The following is a 19840-nucleotide window of genomic DNA, read 5'->3' as shown; positions in this document are numbered from 1 at the left end:
CAGGAAAGATCAAGAGATCTCTCCTGCCGGCCCATGCAGGGCAGCACCGGCCCCAAGGTGGAGTCCTGTCTCCCATCATGGGCCGGAGGGGAGAACGCCGAGCAGCTTCCTTCTCTTCCTCTCGCGAGCTCTGAGATTATTAGAGCTCGCGAGAGGGAGAGAAACATGGTCTGTACCCTGCGGGGTACAGACTGAATTACCTGCCGCTGGACCACCTGGGATCGGTGCGTGGCGTGCCCCCCCCCCCCCCCCCCTCACTGGACCACCAGGTATATGAATGCTTCCTCTCTCCCCTGCCAAGTTAAAATCATCATCAATTATCATTTTTTTTTTATTACTTTTTTTGTTTAATTCTTAAATTAATAATGTATGGCCATATCATCCACTATATACACCCCCCTCACATACACACACTACACACACACACACACACACACACACACTGCACCCCCTGCACTAACACACAAACACACTACACTAACACACAAATACACTGCACCCCCTGCACTAACACACAAACACACTACACTAACACACAAATACACTGCACCCCCTGCACTAACACACAAACACACTACACTAACACACAAATACACTGCACCCCCTGCACTAACACACAAACACACTACACAAACTGCACCCCCTGCACTAACAAACACACTGCAGCCACCTGCACGAACACACAAACACACTACACAAACACACTGCACCCCCTGCACTAACACACAAACACACTGCACACCCTGCACTAACACACAAACACACTGCACCCCCTGCACTAACAAACACACTGCAGCCACCTGCACGAACACACAAACACACTACACAAACACACTGCACCCCCTGCACTAACACACAAACACACTGCACCCCCTGCACTAACACACAAACACAATACACACTGCACTAACACACAGACACACTAAACACACTCTATCCCCCTATATACACACTACAGCCCCTGCACTTACACACAAACACACTTTACACACTCTCTATACCCCTTATATACACACTATACCCCCGGCACTCACATACACACTCTATACCCCCTAAACATACATTACACTCCCTGCACTTTTATGCGTTATGACCCTTTAAACACACACATTACACCTCCTGCATGCAGACACAGTAATTTATATCCCCTATAAATACATATTCCGCACCCCCTGTACACACTACACCACCTATGCATACATCACTGCACCTACACACATGTGCTGTACAGCTCCTATATGCATACACACACTAGAGCCCCTAGATAAACTCACAAACACACAGTACAGCTCTTCACATGCACACACTACATCCACTAGGCCCACACACTCCACAGGCCCTATATAAATACACACACACACATACTTTACAACCCAGAAACACAGACTGCAGTCCCTAGCCACAATACAACACAAAACGTCTGTTCTACACACATGCAACCTCCAAACATATACAACACCACAGGGAACATCCCCACACATGCACAACACTTTAACAGCCCTGTTCCTGTTTTGATCTCTGGTATCCCACTATTGAGGACACCAGAGACTAATCGCAAGCAAACACAGCGCATGCTTGCGCCCCAAAAGAAACAACATGGCATTAACTTCCATCTGAAAACACTGGATGCTCTGGAGAAGCGTGACATTAACATACTCATTTGGTGGTGGTGACATGACATGCCCCCTTTGTGACCCCGCCCCTAATAGTGGGCTGCTCTGCCTTTAATTGCCCGGGCTGAATTTTTGTCCCAGTCCGGCCCTGCCTGTAAGTTATGTTTTTGAAGTATTTATGCAATTGCTGTTTGGACTCTGGTAAAACCACCTCTTCAGGCACAGAATTCCACATCCTTAACCCCTTAAGGACACATGATATGTGTGACATGTCATGATTCCCTTTTATTCCAGAAGTTTGGTCCTTGAGGGGTTAAAGTTCTTATTGTGAAACAAAAAAAATGTTGTTGCCTTAGATTAAATCTCCTTTCTTCCAGCCTAAATTTTAACTGTGGATTTTATAATATTGCATACATACACATATTTGTGATCAGCAATATCTCACGAGTAAAACAGTACCCCACCATATACAGGTTTTATGGAGTTTTGGAAAGTCACAAGGTCAAATGTTTTTGCACATGTTTTTGCACATTGAAATTTGGCAGATTGGTTTTCTGGGCCTATGTTGCCTTTGAGAATGCATGGCAAGCCAGGAATGAAAATTACCCCCATCATGGCATTGCGTTAGCAAAAGTAGATGGGTATTCAAAATGTGGTATGTCTGGGGGGCAGGACTTGACCGCCATACTGATCAGTCACAGCAGTTGAAAGCTCCAGGCACATCGTGACTTATTATTGATAAAAAGGTCCTACCACATAGCCTTAAAAATCGGGACCCAATGTCTGGTGAATCCAGAGCAAATATGGTGCTGGTTCTGAGTTTCGTTATACTAGCCTGCGCACTGCTGCGGCCTTCGGACTGTTGCTGTTCAGTGTGTTCCTGAGGTCGGAGAAGCAGCCAATCTCTCTGCCTGGGTGCTTCTGCAGATTTTTAAAGCCCCGTGCTCCCCACCTCTAGGCCTGTGCAAATTATACCGGTCCCCACCATGTGTGATCTTACCTTCCCTTATTCCTGGGTGAACAATGGTGGATGGAGGTGTTGCGACCACACAAGATTAGTGACCTCACTAAACACTACTATAATAGCTCGACCCCCCCCCCCCCCCCCCCCCCCCCCCCCCCCCAATTCCCACATACATTGACCACAGGAGTATTCGGTGCACGAGATACAAATAAGTTAGCGGGTTCCAAACCCTCAAATTATATGAGCCTCTTTTGGTTTTAATCAAAAGAAAAAGGGAAGAACATATATTTAGAGTAGTCATAATTCATATGCCCATTCTAAGTTACTATATACATTAACAGTAATATTTATCAAGCTGAGAATGTACAACTCACCACCCCCATCACAGAGTCCTCCACTCAGCTCCTCGCCCACCCATAGAGCATCTGCTTGAATGTGGTCCCTTTTGCCTCACCTCTTTCCATCAAACCCCTTCCCACCAGAAAGAAAAGAGGAAAGAAGGAAAGAGAGGAGTGGAAAAAATTAGCGGGTGAAAGGGGGAGCAAGGAGGGAAAAAAAAGGGGGTGGGTGGAGCTTAAAAAAGGTAATGCCCGCTATTTCATTATGGAGTCCAAACCCTGGCATTGCCGCACCACCGGTCTCTATCTGCCAGGCTCTCTTAGCATCCCACAGGTTGTGTGATGCTCCCAGTATTGTGTGATGATCCCTGTATAGGTGGCCTTGACGCCCACCTTAGTACCCACAGAAGCTCGTTTGTGTGTCCCTTTTAGAGACAACAATGGAGAATGAATTCTCTGGACTGATTTATCAATAAACTACAATCTTTGAGTTTGGATTCCAATATTGTTGAATGGGTTAGGCAGTGGCTGAGTAACAGGCAACAGAGGGTTGAAGTCAATAGAGTATATCCAAAGCAAGATATAGTTACCAGTTGGGTACCTCAGGGATCTGTACTTGGACCTGTTCTCTTCAATATTTTTATTAGTGATATCGCAGAAGGTCTTGATGGTAAGGTATGTCTTTTTGCTGAGGATAGAAAAGTTTGCAGTAGGGTCGATGTTCCAGGAGGAACTTGAAGGTAGGCAGACATTGTAACAGAGCAGCAGGAAATGCTAGCAGAATGCTTGGTTGTATAGGGAGAGGTATTAGCAGTGGAAAGAGGGAAGTGGTCATGCCATTGCACAGAGTACTGATGAGACCTCACTTGGAGTTAGCATGCGTGGGGTAGGCATAAGGCTATCCTATATATAAGAGACTAATGAAAGTATTTAGAAAATTGTACAGACTAGATGGGCAGAATGGTTCTTATCTGCCATCACATTCTATGTCCGTCAAACTTTAATTAATAAAAGTATTTAATTATATAAAAAGATTACATATATAGATACATGTAGAATAAAAATAAACATATATATACACATTATTGTTAATTTGAAAGGGTTTATCATTTGATCCTGGGATCATTACCTGAGTTCTGAGGTCAGCATATCGTGCTTTGACTGTAGCAAGAAATGCTTTGCGAAACCATAGGTGTTGCAGTAATCTGAATACCGTGTTTCCCCGAAAATACACCCTTCCCCGAAAATAAGCCCTAGCTGAATTTTCGGGGTGGGCTGCAATATAAGCCCTACTCCGAAAATAAGACCTAGGCATTGCACCTTTGCGGGCCGGCGGGACTTCCTTCTTCTATGAGGAGGAGGGGGGAGCGTTGCGGGCCGCGGCATCGCGCAACGTGATGACGACGTGCGCAGCGCCGTCAGTCTGCCTTCACGGATCTTCAGCGGAAGGATCCATTTCCGGGCGGTGAGGCACCCAGTGGTCGGACTCGGCGGGCAAGGAAGGCATCTTTGAAATGTGAGTAGATATTTTATGTCTGGGACTGAATTAATTAAAGGGGGTGGTGAATTAATTAAAGGGGGGTGAATCAATTAAAGGGGGCGGTGAATTAATTAAAGGGGGGTGAATTAATTAAAGGGGGGGCTGGATTAATTAGAGGGGGTGGATTTATTAAAGGGGGGTGGATTTATTAAAGGGGGTGGATTAATTAAAGGGGGGGTGGATTAATTAGAGGGGGTGAATTAATTAGAGGGGGTGGATTAATTAGAGAGGGGTGGATTTATTAAAGGAGGGGTGGATTAATTAGAGGGGGTGGATTTATTAAAGGGGGGTGGGTTAATTAGAGGGGGTGGATTAATTAAAGGGGGGGTGTGGATTAATTAAAGGGGGGGGGTTCAATGTACATAGCGGTACCGTAAATAAATAAGCCCTACCCTGAAAATAAGCCCTAGTGTGTTTTTTGTGACTAAAATTAATATAAGACCCGGTCTTATTTTCGGAGAAACACGGTATGTAGGGCCATTTGAACCAGTCAAATGCCTTCTCTATGTCCAATGACAGGAGCAGATACGCATAGCTGTTCACCCAGCCACCACACCATATCAATATTGTGTCTTGTGTTTTCCTAGAGTTGTCGGTCAGGCAAAAAACCCCACCTGCTCCTGATAAATTATAGTGGCTAGGATAGGGATCAATTTATTAGCCAGTACCTTTTCTAGTATTTTATAGTATTTTACGGTCACAATGTATGTGGGATATCGGTTTATAGTTATCTTTAGCAAGTGTATCCTATTCGGGTTTGGGTAGCAGAATAATATTAGCTAATGTCATCTCCAGAACACCCTTGTGTATAGTCATTAAAAAGCAGTTCTAAGTGTGGAGATAACACGTCCCTAAATGTTTTATAAAAGCCTCCCTCAAAACTGTCTGGGCCTGGAGCCTTATTCCTTTTCAGAATTGATATGGCCACTTGTATTTCATCATTAGTTATGGGTGCTCCAAAAGCATCTGCTGTTATTGCTGTGATTGTGGGGTGCCAGGGTCCCCATCTCACTCAACTAGGATTCCCTCACTGCGTCTCACTCCATTGATGATGCGGTCCCTATTCAGTTCATGCTGCATCCTTCCACATGTTCACTGCCAAGGAAGGATGGGGGTGTCATCATCTTGGACGGAAGCAGCGCCACAGCAATTCCCATCTTGCTGCGGCCCACAGTTAATTCTCAGTCTTGGGCAGCATCACCTGTGATGGAGGTGAAGCCCACATACAATAATGATGTAATAGGAACATGCATGCCCAAAGAACAGCCTTTTAAAAGGACAGGGGACAGAATAATTAGGAATGGTGGAGACAGGTTTACTTATACCAATATTAGAGTCAATATATTTCTTCCCCCTCATCTGACAACAGTCCTGCAGAATAACCTGAAGGAAAACATGGAGCAAGTGGCAAATGTGCCATTTTGGTCAAGAAGACCTGTGTTACCTGTCTGGAGTGTCAAAGGGTCTATTACCATTCTGGCCAAATCTGACTCCAGGTTTTTATCACCATCAAGCTCTCATGATAATGGCTTGGAGTTTAAGAGTTATTTAATAAATCTCAATCTTTCTTACTTAGACCTCATTTTAATAAGCTTCCCAAAATGATTCAATATTGTTAAGAACACTTTTCAAATGGTTTGTCTACAGATTCTAATTTTAAAATATGTGGGAATTCTTCTAGATAAATAATTTTGGTTTTTTTTTCCAACTTTGAAAGCTTATTAAATTGAGGCTCTTCAAAAAAATCCAGAAATGTCTCTATGTCCTCCTTGAAGCATGGGATTTTGCAAGCCTTCAGTGAATACACCCACATGCACAAGAAGTAAATTCCCCTTCTATATTTTTTAGATATCTTTGTTCTGAACTTGACATTACGTTTCCTGAAGAAAACTAACTTCCCTTTAGAATCTCATGTACCATATTCTAAATGGAGTCATGAAGATTTGACCTTCTCCAAAGTCCCTTCTCCCTCCTTCGGTTCTGCCAATGATTCTCCATTTTCTCACCAGGCATTCTTTTTGCCCTTTGAGCCATATTCCACTGTTGTTCTTGTTAATTGACGGCATGTATGATATGAGAAATAAAATACTTATTTTATGTTTATTTTAAGATAATTTATTTCACTGGAAAGTTTCATTTAAATAAAATGTTTTTTCACTGGAAAGTGAAAGTTACTGCTTGTAACTGACAGTGCGTGTGTGTAACTCTCTACCTGTAACTGTGTGTATGACTGCCTGTGACTATATGTGTTACTGTCTGCATGTGACTGTGTGCGTGTGACTGTCTGCTTGTAACTGTGTGCGACTGTCTGCCTGTAATGGTGTGTGAGGGGGTGCAGGGATTTTGTAGAAGGGGGCAGGGGTTTTAAAAAGTTTACAAATTTGTGCAATACATCTTAAAAAATGTAAAAAAGAACACATTTTAAAAATTTAGTAGGTTTTTTTTTATTTTTATTTTGGAGTGGGGGGAGGGGGTGCCAAGCCCAGGGCCCACCACGGGTGCCACATGCTCTAGGTACGCCCCTGAGTAAGAGTCCTATGGTAAGGAACATTCAGCAATCTTTCCAAGTCTCCCCTCTCCTTAGTGAGCAGAACTTAAGGTGGAAGGGTCCAACATCAGTTTGCGATGGGATTTGAATCTCTATCTTTTGAAGGAGATGTGAAAGCTGGGCTGTACTTGTCTTTTTCAGTTCTGCCCCTTTAGCAATGAAAAAACTACGTATGACACTATGACACATTTATGTGCCTGCCAAAGTGTAAATGGGGAGCTCCCATCAACCTCATTCTTTAAAAAGTATCATGTCAGCCTCGTCAGGGCCTTTGTGCTGACCAGATGATTGGACAAATGAAGTACTACAAGGGGGATGAAAGAGTCATTGTGAGGTGGTGTGATCTAAGCAAGTTGCCGTTCTTATACTAATTCGTGTCAGGTCCTCTAGGCAGTAGTGTGCGAGGAAGAAGTGATCTAACCTTGAGTAAGGTTAGGAGTAGAATAAAACATATAATCACTATCTGTAGCTAGTGCCACCCTCCAGTATTAAACCAATCAATGCTTGTGGAGAGCTTCCCATATCTTGTGTAGTATGTGCTGGGGAATTGAGGATGTTCCTTTAGCGGTATCTAGGGATAGATTTAGATGATCATTAAAGTCTCCTCTCTGCCAAATTGGAAGAGTTACCCTCTTTGAAATGTGTCTCCTGTAAATATACTATGTACACTCTCTGTTTCTGAAACTGTTGTAGAGCATGGAACCTTTTTAAGATCTTTTGCATTATGTGAGAGTAAGTTGAGTGTAGTCTGGCAAAATTTGGAACAGTGTTGCACCCCACAGCTAAGAAGTTTATGTGAGAGGTTCCTCTCTTAGTGTAGTATAAATAGTGTGGGAGAAGATCCTAGCCAGGTACCCACCCAAGGTTGTGAGAGAACCATAGGACTGTACAAAAACAAAAGACAAAAAAACACAAAGTATAAACAAGTTGTGAGTTTACCTGCGAGGAGGTCCCAGTGTCTGGAGGGACCAGACCTCATCTCTGGGAATAAAGGTTTCCCCCTGGAACAAAATGCCCAAACCTCAGTTGGGAGTGAGCAATCGAGCAAGCACATTGTTTTCTACAGAAACTAAAATACCAGGATAGTGTGGATTACCTAAGCAGAGCTTAGTATAGGCCCAGTTGTAGAGGTATCAATTACACACAGATCATGTCATGGTCTTGAGCAGGTCAGGTAAGAGACTGATGCCAGGTTTAATGTTTGATAGTTTATTGAAGACTTTAGACATATTTACACACAACTGGTATACTTAGAAAGCCAAAGAAGGAGGTAAGTAAAGAAGGGAGAACAGAAAAGAGAGTTTGGCAATTGGTAGCAGGAAGACCTATAAGCATAATTATAGGTAAGGTTGAAGGAGAACCTATAAGCGGAATTATAAGTAAGTAGGAATAAGGTGAAAAAAAAGAAGTTTAGGCAATATGCCCGAGACAGGTTGTTACCAAGCAGAATTATAGGTAATGCTGAAGGAGAACCTATAAGCAGAATTAGGTAAGTAGGTAGAAGGTGAAAGAATAGAAATATAGGTTTAGGAAATATGCCCCAAATAGGTTGTTGCCAATATATAATTAGATAAGATAGCAAATATCTATAGTAGAAAGTATAGGATATATAGAAAGACAAGCAAATCAGAACTGAAAGATATCAGAATTACAAATAACATAGAAGTTTACTGAATCAGCCCCCTTTTGGAAGGAGCACTGATAAACCAGGTAAATTACTCTTTGCAATATGAGTTAGTATCATAGTTCAGGTTGGTAAAATGCAGGTTGGTACCAAAACAGGTTGGTTGCGTAGTTCAGGTTAGAATAAAGCAGGTTGATAGTGTAGTTTAGGTTGATATGAAGCAGGTTGGTAACAATGCAGGTTGATAGCATAGTTCAGGTTGATTTGAAGCAGATTGGTAATAATGCAGGTTGGTTACAAAGGTTGGTTTGTAGAGTAGTTCAAGTTGATATAAAGAATATTGGTAGCAAAGAAGGTTGGTTGTGTAGTTCACCTTGGAATAAGAAAGCTTGGTTGAGTAGATAAGATTAGTATTCAACAGGATGTTCACAGGAGCCAGGGACAAAAGTATTTTTCAGCTTGACCTTCAACTTCAATCTAAAGGTCCTGTATTGAGTAGGGTGTAGCCTTTTGTATGATCTGTAATTAGTCCTAGGCAGGTGAGGATGAGTCAAGGAAAATTCAGAGCTAGTAGTTAGGGAGGCCACTAGTGTCAAAACATAGTTACTGCAGATACAAAAATGAATGTAAGGAATAAAGTTCTGAAATTAAGGTTTGGATCCTGACAGACCATGCCCAAAATGTCACCGACTCTGATCACCCCACACATGACTAAACAAGTGGGCATCTAATGGGACTTCCGTACAATGCTTTATATATGTTTATGGTATTTTCTTGAAACATAGTTTTTATTGTGGTTACAGGGACCCTTAATTTATCTATTTGGGAACTGGGCTATTTATTTTCATCAAGTATCCCTGTAAGTACAAAACAAAATAACATTAATACTTATTAATATCATTTTGCATGCATGCATTCTTGAATATGCTGTTGAAAACACAGCTTTTTAATTTAGTGTGTTTTTTCCATTTCATATAATTAAAAATGTAGCATTTCTAACCACAGTCTGCATTTTGTAGGCTGGTGCTCAGTCAAACCACCATTCAAATACTGAATTCCAAAATTAGAGCAAAATAATTTTCCAGACAGTGGTTTACCTAAAATCTGGAAAATATAATCCTAAACATGTCCTCAACTGACCCTATTAAAGAATGTGTGTGTTCATGTTACACACAACAGCGTTATACATATATGAACTGTGTGTGTTATATTTTGTGAATATGTATGCAAGTATGTATATACAGACACAAATACATACTTTCAGATAAAAATCTATTTTTCTTTAGAGATTTTATAAATAAAACAAGAATATATAGTCTAATTGCAGAAACCACTAAGATAAATTATGATTGATACATGCAATCAACAAAGAATAGTGTTGGATACTCCTGGATGTGAAATGTTAGCTTCCAGCATTTGTGCTATGAAATTACAAGGTTAAAAAGTTCTGTCCAAACCTTGTTTTCTCTGGGTATAGCATGCAGCTGCTCCATAAGAATGTGTAGTTATATGGAACTTGTCCAGTTGTTTCCTGTTGTAGCCCTTGGCTACGTTCCATCTCTTTACTTCTCCTTGATCTATCAATTTATGTAATAGAAAGAGGAAATGATCACATCAGTTACAACATATTACCTGCATATTTATTGAACTTCACAGTTTTAGATATATATATATATATATATATATATATATATATATAAATATATAAAGTCCAGGCTCTGGCACTCAAACCCAAAATCAAAAATCAAAAATATATTAACAGGGTGCCTCCAGGCCAATAGGTACACAAATTGAGACAGGAACACTCACTTGGATTTTCCAATAGTGTATTAAAACATCTTCATCAATCTACATCAACGTTTCAACCCTTCAGGGTCTTTATCAAGATAATGACAGTGCACAAAATGTACATATATACCAAATATTAACAATCAAACTTACCCCATCTTTGCAGCAGTTCCAACAGTGGAGAGTTATCATCCCAAAGCTACAGGGTAACATAATACACAGTAGAGATGTACCAGTGTATAAACTATAAAGAGATATGAAGGAAATGTAAGTGAACTATGTGAATGTAAGATATATAAAATGAAATAACTAAAGTAATGTAATGGAGAAAATGAATATGTGTGTGAGTGAATATGTGAATATGTACAAGTGTGTGAATAAATGTGTGTGAATAAATGAAAAAACAAAATAAAACCAGACAGTGTTAAAAAAAAGAAAACACAGAAAATATGTGGCCCAACCCAGTGATCAGTGACAGTGAAATAAATTAAGTACACCCCTAGCATATGTGTAACCAACAAGACCACTTAAGACCATACAAACAAATGAATAAATCTCCAATGGTACCCCCATGACCTGGGAGTCCACATATAACAGCTGTAACCTGCATGTATACCTCAATAAACATATACAAAAAGACCCCGTAATAATAATAAATACTAACTACATGTAAATAAATGTATGTGAAGGTCTAACCCTAGGTATACAAAAAGCATATGGCAGCTATACAACATCTACGTGTATACATGTCTAAATCCATCCCACTGATTATTGCTAATCCAAAATAAATATAAATATAAATATATATATAATATATATATATATATATATATATATATATATATATATATATATATATATATGAAAGGACCTGGCCGATAAAGAGATGTATATATAAAGCTCATAAGAGAAAAAAAGACTATAGATGGTAACCATGTATCCAAACTAGCAGATACAGGATGCTGAGGCTGAATAATACCCACTAGTGACAATAGCAAAAAGTAATCTAATCTGGGCTACAACAAATCAATATGAGAATAGTGATTTAGCGAGTATCCAAAAATGAAGTGAACAAAATATATTAATTTAGTCCCTTGGGTTGAAGAGTATCTGGGTTGAAGTGAGTGCTCCTGTCTCAATTTGTGTATATCTATATATATATATATATATATATATGTTCCTAGCACTTTGAATAAAGACTACATATTATACATATAAATATAACTTCAAAGTGGAAGAAAGGTGTGAGTGTGGCGGAACCAGCCACCTATTTGTATTAAAGATGGTTAGGTTCAGGTCAAAGACTAGTTGGTTCGACAATTGGAGTTCCCGACCGGACGAGAGCTATATTATTCATATGTCGAACCATTTACCGAACAGTTGAGCCACCCAGGGGAGTCATGTGCCTCCAATTGACTGTACTTTCATTTGGAAACCGCAAGGTTCTAGGCGGTTGGCTGGGTGGCCATCGTTCATATTACCGAACACGTGGCGGTGGCCATCTTTGTTCACGAACACAAACAGCGGTGTTTGGTCGTCGAGCGCATGGAACTATAATCAGATACTCGACGGCGCGAACACCGCTGACCTACCATCCCTTTGTGTGTTCGTTTCAGTTCACCTAGAAAGAGCGGCATTCGTATGGAATAAACTACCAGAGGGCACACGACACCCTGTTTCACGAACGGTTCCATTTGTTATTTTTGATGTTTTATACTCCCAAGAGAAGACCGGTTAAAGCCTAAAACCCTCTGGAACTATTTTGGGGTTTCACCTCGTGATTGACCGGTCTAAACTTCACTCGAATGGTGTTCCTGATCTACCAAATGGATCTGAGTGATATTTCGACAGAGTGGGCGCTCAGTTCCTGCTATTCGAGGAAGTATATTTTGTGGAGTTCTGAATGATTAAAATATGTTTCATGGGGTTTTGAAATATTGTATATTTTCTGTACCTGGGAGATAATGTACTTAACGAGTTATTACTCAATTATCTCCTAGGTACAGAGTAGGAGTCTGGGAAATGTTGCTTTGTCCCCTGTCTCCAACAAGGTCCACCGGTGGAAAACCCCTGGAATGTAATTTAATAAACCCCTTGCATGGGGAGTTGCATAAAAGCCAGCTGTGGCTGAATTAAAATCAGTTGACTCCAGAACTGTGTATCGTACGGTTACTGGGGAATTGGGATTATATTGCTACACTGCGCTTCTCTTTGATGTTCTACAGTCTACCAGCGGAGATATCGATTTTAATATTGCAACTCCGCTACAGTGAGGCTGTCCAAAAAGAATAAAAGCCCAGTTACTTAGCCAATATATATATATAGATGCGCTCCTTTAAATGTGACTGATCCCACTCCTCTTCCATTAATTCTATTCAATTTTGTATACCATCTGCACTATATTGTGTCTATTTTTATGTTTTGTATGTATCACAAGTTAAAGATTTTAACAAGGTAACGTGGGGTAAGTTCACCCCATTTACATTTATATTTTATTCAAATTTAAGGTGTAGGTTCTACTTATAGCACTTTACAAATTTGAAACTTACAATACATGAAAAAATATATTAAATTCTGCTTAGTCGGATCTCTCTTCAATTTTTTTGGTATAAATATTCCCTTCATGTAAATTTGTTGTGACACTTTTCCATGTTTCAAGAATAAACCAAGAATAATTCAAGAATCTATGAAGTTTATGCTCTACAAAGTTATTTGACGTAATTCTTGGGATTCAGTAGAAGCTCGCCCTAACACGACGAGAATAAACAACTACATGTCAACATCCCCTTCTTGTTCGTCATGCTTTAAAGTGATTTGCCTACTCCCTTGGTGTGAATGGGTTAAGTTATTTACTAAATAATATAACATAAGGCTTTCAGGTATCTAGGACTAGTTAAATATTTCCCTTAGGCTATTGATGCTTAGACAGGCAAAACATTTGGTGCATCCCTTTGTATAAAGAAATACTATACAAGAGAGAATTGTAAATACCACAGAAAAAAATGTAAACTAAAAATGCTTAAAAGAAATTATATTAGTAAATTGTAACCATTGTAAATGCTTGCATTTGTAACACAGAATGTTGTAGTTTAGGTATATATAGCATAATGATATATTTAAGAGTACTTGTGCCTTTGTCATTCAGTTATGACCATCGCCTTGAGCCAGGTTCAATATTGCATTCAATTGGGACCATGGTAAACAGCTTTATGTTGCTAAAAGAGAAAGTCTCCGAGAAACCTTCGTACACCATGAACAAAAAATGCTGTTATGTAATTTGCTTCTGTCTTGGTTGTAGTGATCGATACAGACACATCGGCAGTTCAAAACTGTAGGTTTATTTCATTGCTTCCAGACAATCTATAGATTTCAGACAAGCTGATTTTATGCCAGTGGTACAAGAATACTTATAATCACTGTTGCCTGCAATGGACACTTTTATTGAAAAGGCTGTTAATAGTTTCTCATATGATTCTCACATTCAGTATAAAAATTTATGACATCTGTTTGCAAAGGCAATATGTATCATTAGGGATTTTTTAGGATATTAAACCAATATGCACAATATGATATTTTCCAAATATTAGGGATTTTAATTCAAGATGGCTTAAAAAATATGTGTTATAAGGCACTTAAAATGTGTTCTAGCCAAGCAGAGTAAACGCATGGTACTCTAGCTCCTGCAATTTACAGACAAATTGGGTCCCAACATGCAATTTCTGGAGCTGAGAAACCGCAGGCAACTGCATTATGAGGTGCTAGCCCAGCTGATAAGCCAGTGACCCGACTCTTGACCCCTTTGGGGGGAGAAAATTAAGCTTCGTGCTGAGGCCTAGTCAAGCTTACCAAGGCGGTGAGTAGGATGGACGGCCGCTGCCCTGTTTTACTGCCTGTCTGCAACATGGTGGTCCCCTGATACCATGGGATGATGGCCCTGCTTCCCCCCCTTGGGCCAGTGGGGGTCATCCCGACCTACCCCAGGCCCTACTCTGATTGGAGACCTCACTTAACCTCTAAGATGGCGGCTGAGCCTGACCAACACTCCAGGGAGAAGGTGACTCCCCCTTCAGGGCTCTTGACGCTCACAGCGGGCAACTCTAGGTGATATCGTTTGAGCAACATACCTCTCCTGAGACCCGGCCTGGGGTGCTACCAATCGACACTGCAGAACCTGTGCGGAGACCATCTGACTGGTAAAGCGGTTCCTGAGGTAAAAATCACTTCACAAATTATTATTATAAGTCATATAAACATACTTGTTTATTTTTTGTGTTTAAAAAAAAATTGCACCTTATAAGATTGGCACTTTTTAGAAATATTTGCAGCTTGAAGTTTAAAGGTTGAGATTGCACTTTTTGAAGATATATATTAATATCACATTAGAATAATTGACTAAGTGGTCAACCATAAAAACTTGACAATACTGAAATAATATTATATATGATAGTATTAATTGTGCTAATAGATATGCTCTTGCTTAGCCTCTATGATCACAGTATAGCATAGGAATAGCATCATAATGTAACCGCCATTAAATATTAAGCAAGTTTATTCACTTTTTTTATTGAAGCATGTTAAAATTCCATGTACACAGAATCATCATATACCATATTATTTAGCATTGGTTTGTCATTTTGTCATAATTTTAAACTGATCTAAATGTAAATGAAACTGGTCTGGGCCTAATGTACAGTGTAGCTTCAGAAACTCTACCTTTAAAATGTATGTTGGGGCAGGGCCTGAGCTTCATGGCATCTGGACGCTCATCGTGTGAGCTCCAAGCTTGCTTCTACTAAAAAGCCAAATAATTGACTCCCAGCTTGCCTAACTACTACATTTAGAGCCTCACCTGTGTTAGGAGCCTATTGGGTAGCCTCGGTCCACTCAATTTGATTGAAGTGAGAGCAAGTCCAGGAGGTCCTGGCGAGGCCCTGCGGATCGACCGGACGGGCGAGGCAGCTGCTCGCCCAATCCCCGCGGATCTGCACTATCAAGGGAAAAAATTGAATACTGGTGGTGGTTATCCTGGTCCCCACCTCTACAGCAACCAACACTTACCTGCACTCTGATCCCCTGCACCTAAACAGTGGAGTGCTGAAGGTCTGAGCCCAAGATAGCGATGGACCTCATGCTTCCAGAGGGAACAGTAGGGGACCCACTGGAGAGATGGAGGGAGGCCTTCCTCACACAATTCGACAAGGTCTGTGAGCGATTCTGGAAGCGATTTCAGTGAAGGACACCTCCTGCAGTCTTCCCGGATGAGCAAATAAGTCTAGCTGATGATGCGGCCCTATCTTTGCACTCTGTGCTGGGAACCCAGACGGGGCTTCACCCTGAACGACCTGGCAGGGCGCCTCTTTTCAGAGCTTTGCCTGGGATCTAACCCTGGTTATACCGGTCAGCGGACTTTGTGCCAGAGCTCTCATTACAGCCCAGAGATGGCAGGACGGACTCTGAAAGCAGCAGGCTGTGTGTTTAACCACCTCACTTCACACACCATGCATGAAGGCCTTTCACAGCACAGGCATCGGCTGATGTGGACTCTCTTAGGTAGTGGTGTATTTTGGATCTGTGCTGCCCTTGGCATGACGGAACTTGGGCACCCTCTAATTGACATTTGCCCGGCCCCTTCCTATCAAAACCACACCTCTTGCTGTTAAAGACCAACACACACGTTGACTGACAGACACACACTCGCGCGCTGCAGAGTAATGCCGGGAGCCAGAGTGACGTCACATTCCTGTCTCGGGGGGCCCAAAGGTGGCCAGCTAGCCAGCTCTTGGGCCCCCTTAAAATGAGGCTAACACAGTATTTGGAGGGAATGCCCGCCTGCCAAAGTCAAGGCAGACCCCCCTAAGCGGATCCTACACTGACCCTTCTCCTTGCTTCCTTGAGCTTCTGGCAAAGATAGAAGACAAACGAACGGAGATAGAGCCAATTGGTAGGTACACTGAGAGGACAGGGGGTAACCTCAAAACTAAACGTAAGAAAGCAAGGATAGTGTACCTGGGTAGTCTGGGTAGTCGACTAAGAATCACAAATAGATGTCTAGATTAATAGCAGAATTGTTGCCAGACAGAGAACTGAAGAGAATTATAAAGATCTATATAGCTTACTGTACATTACCAGTGCTTGGAATAGACAGTGTCTCTGCTAGTCCCTGCTAATCCTGGAGTAGTTTTGTCATATATAAATTAATGCAGGACTAAAGTAGGCTGCATCAGTAGCTGAGAAGCGTACTGTCTGTAATACAAGATATTAGAGATATAGTCTCTGAATGTTGCTGTCGTTTTGAAGATAAATAGCTAATAAGTATATCATCAGACTAAAACGAGTGTTCAGGCGGCTTGAATAAGAAATGTCAACAAGACAGGCTCTAGGATAGTCTCTAAATGTCACTCTGGTATACTAGCTTCAAAAATAATAAATAATAAAATAAATAATGCCTGCTTGGAGCTTCAAAATATCGAGGGAGAATAAAGTTCATGTAAATGTAAGTAATAATCTTAAACTAAATCCTGGTCTCCTCAGGACTAGTGGAGAAAGCACAGGCAGCTTGGAAGCAATGAGTAGAGCTAGTAATGTAAAGGAGGAGCACCAGTTTCTTAGTAATATAAAATAATAAGGATAGAAGAGGACTATAGTAAACCCTCTAAGAGTAGTAGGGTGTGTAGAGGCTATCTAAAAGACTCAAGATAAAAGAGTCTATTCGTCCTGTCTAGGTCCTCAGCAATAATGGGTAGGATATTGCTCTCACACCATTCGTTTAGTAAATAGGCTAGCACTGTATTAATATTACTGCTAAAGCCCCCCTCTGCCTTCGAGGTCACCTATCTAAAGTCCCACTGGCTAATAGTCACTATTAGTAAAATGAAAGGTCAGAGTAGAGTAAAAAGTATATCGGTAAATAAATAGATTATAGACAGACTAGCACGGTTGCAGGTCCATATGCTAAACTTTTAAATCATGAGTAGCATGCTGAGAACCCCTGACGCGCGCGTTTCGCTCGACCTGGCTCATCAGAAGGCAACGTTGGCAGGCAGGCATTCCCTCCAATGGCCATTGGAGTAAATAAATAACCTCCATTTGTCTAAATATACATAAGGATTAAGAAGAGAGCGCAGGTAACTTTTTTTTTATTTGATTTTTACTATATATTGGTGCTGATGTGTACTGTGGTCGTTGCTGCCGCCCAGGAGTGATGGGAGTGAGCGCAGGACTTATCTTTTTGTATTTGCTAACACAGTATTTGCCTGGGCATTTGGGGGCAGCGTTTTTTGCTGCCCTCTGGAAAGTGTCGCCCAAGGCAAATGCCTTTTTTGCCTTGCGGAAGATACAGCGCTGCCCTTATGGCTTTGCCACCCCACTGAGTTACTGTGTTTTCTGATGAATCACATTTCCTACAGTATAACAGATGCAGTATAGCCTTATGATTTTATTTTTATATTATGTTTTTATTTCCATATTTCTGTCCGATACTATTGCCTAACTCATGGGTTTCAGTGGGACACTGCAGCTAGGGTGGTTTACACTTTGCACACAAGTTATGGCTTAATAACATATTACCAATTTCTAGCTAGCTCACAGCCTATGTCAGATTCCTGAATACTAAAGCTATGTTAACTGAAGTAACCTCATATGTCAGGTTTCACCTTCAAAGCTAATGCAAAACCTTAGGCTGACTACTACTATCTGTCTCTACCACTGTTAGTTTATTTACTATCTTGCTTACTAAGCTGTTCTTGACACAACCTGTTTATTATATCAAAAATTGTGCTCTCTCTCAAATGCCATGTTGATCTAAATTGGTTAGCTAAGCTCGTTCCCTGCTGTTGTGGCGTTACAAGCATGTTTGTGAACCTAAGCACTACCAAAATAAAGAATTATAAAAAATAAATAAAAATGTATGTTATGAATTCTTAGGGTAACACAAAGTGATCTGCCATAAAGCAAGATAATATATATAAATGAGATGGAATATTGACATCGTTCAGGAGAAAAGTCATTATTGTAACACTTAGGACCACAGAGGTATAGCAAGGTTACGAGGCTCCCAGGGGGAAGGTGCTTTACAGTCACACACACACACACAGTAACAGTTGCACACACTCATAGTATTACTTACAAACACACAGTCATATACATGTCATATCAGTCACATACACAGAAACAGGCAGACGTACACACACAGTCAGTCATATACACACAATCACATACACACATAGCATCGACAACACCAAGTAATCAGTGGTGTATCCTGGTTTTGTGCTGCCCTAGGCAGCACAACTCATTTGGGATTGCTGGTGGGGGGGGGGGCTAGGGGGGGTTCTCCCTTTCCCTGGGGGTCCTGTGGCGGCTTGGCTGCTGGGCTGCTGGGCGGGCGGCGCTGGCGAGGGAGCACTTTCCCCTGAGCTCTCTGTTCAGCTCCCTCGTGCGCCGCAAAGTGATGCTGGGAGCCGGGATATGACGGATTTTTACTTAGCCGCCTGCCTGCCTGGACTGTTAGCCACAAGGCTAAAAGACATTTGCCCTGGGCATTTGGGGGCGGCTTTTTTTGCTGCCCCCTGGAAAATGCAGCCCAAGGCAAAGGCCTTGTTTGCCTCGCGGCTAATACGTCCCTGCCAGTAATGCACAGTCACATAAATAGAGACATGAACACCGTCACACACAGTCAAACAGTCACATGCAAAGTAACAGTCACATAAACACAATAAGTGGCCTTTTAAAATTTGTTGCAACAGCCCTATCATACATTGTGCCAATAAAGTGCACAAATATATCGGTGGGAAACTTGTAAGGCTGAAAATGATTTAACCAATATGAAGGAGCAAAAACATGGAACTTCAAAATAACTGCTTTATTCTAAGACATGCAACATCTTACAGCCAATGTTTCAGCCTTATTACTTTGCCGTCTTGTGAAAAGTCTGGTAATGGGATTGAAACATTCAATGTATACTGTTTGAATGTTCCACATTGAATGCATAGTGTCTGATTGAAATAAATAAGGGTTATTTGCTAAACTAAAAATTTGAGAATTTCTCCAAATCAGCTATTTGGTCTAAATAAATTATGCCATTCTGATTTTCACTTACTGCGATTCAAAGTATGAGTCCTTCTTAAATTTTATATGTGTATGTGTATGAGATTTCAGACAGTGGCGGCTCTAGACTTTATGAGGCCTTAGGCGAAAGTCAAACAAGAGGCCCCCACTAAAACACATAGTTAAAAAACATATCGTGTGTATAATGAGCTGTTGTTATATTATACGACAGGCTTGCAGCACTGGATACAGAGATTTACTCTCTGTATTCACTGTTGGGGTGAGTATGGCACGGTTGAAGGAGAATGCGTACCAGGGCAAGGGGAAGTGAGAGTGACAGGATGAGGGAGGGTTATGTGACAGGGTGAGTGTGGCATGTTTAG

Source organism: Pelobates fuscus, chromosome 1 (assembly GCF_036172605.1).
Source record: "Pelobates fuscus isolate aPelFus1 chromosome 1, aPelFus1.pri, whole genome shotgun sequence".
Lineage (NCBI taxonomy): Eukaryota > Metazoa > Chordata > Amphibia > Anura > Pelobatidae > Pelobates > Pelobates fuscus.
The sequence above is the reverse complement of the archived record's forward strand: the minus strand, read 5'-3'. Positions refer to the sequence as shown.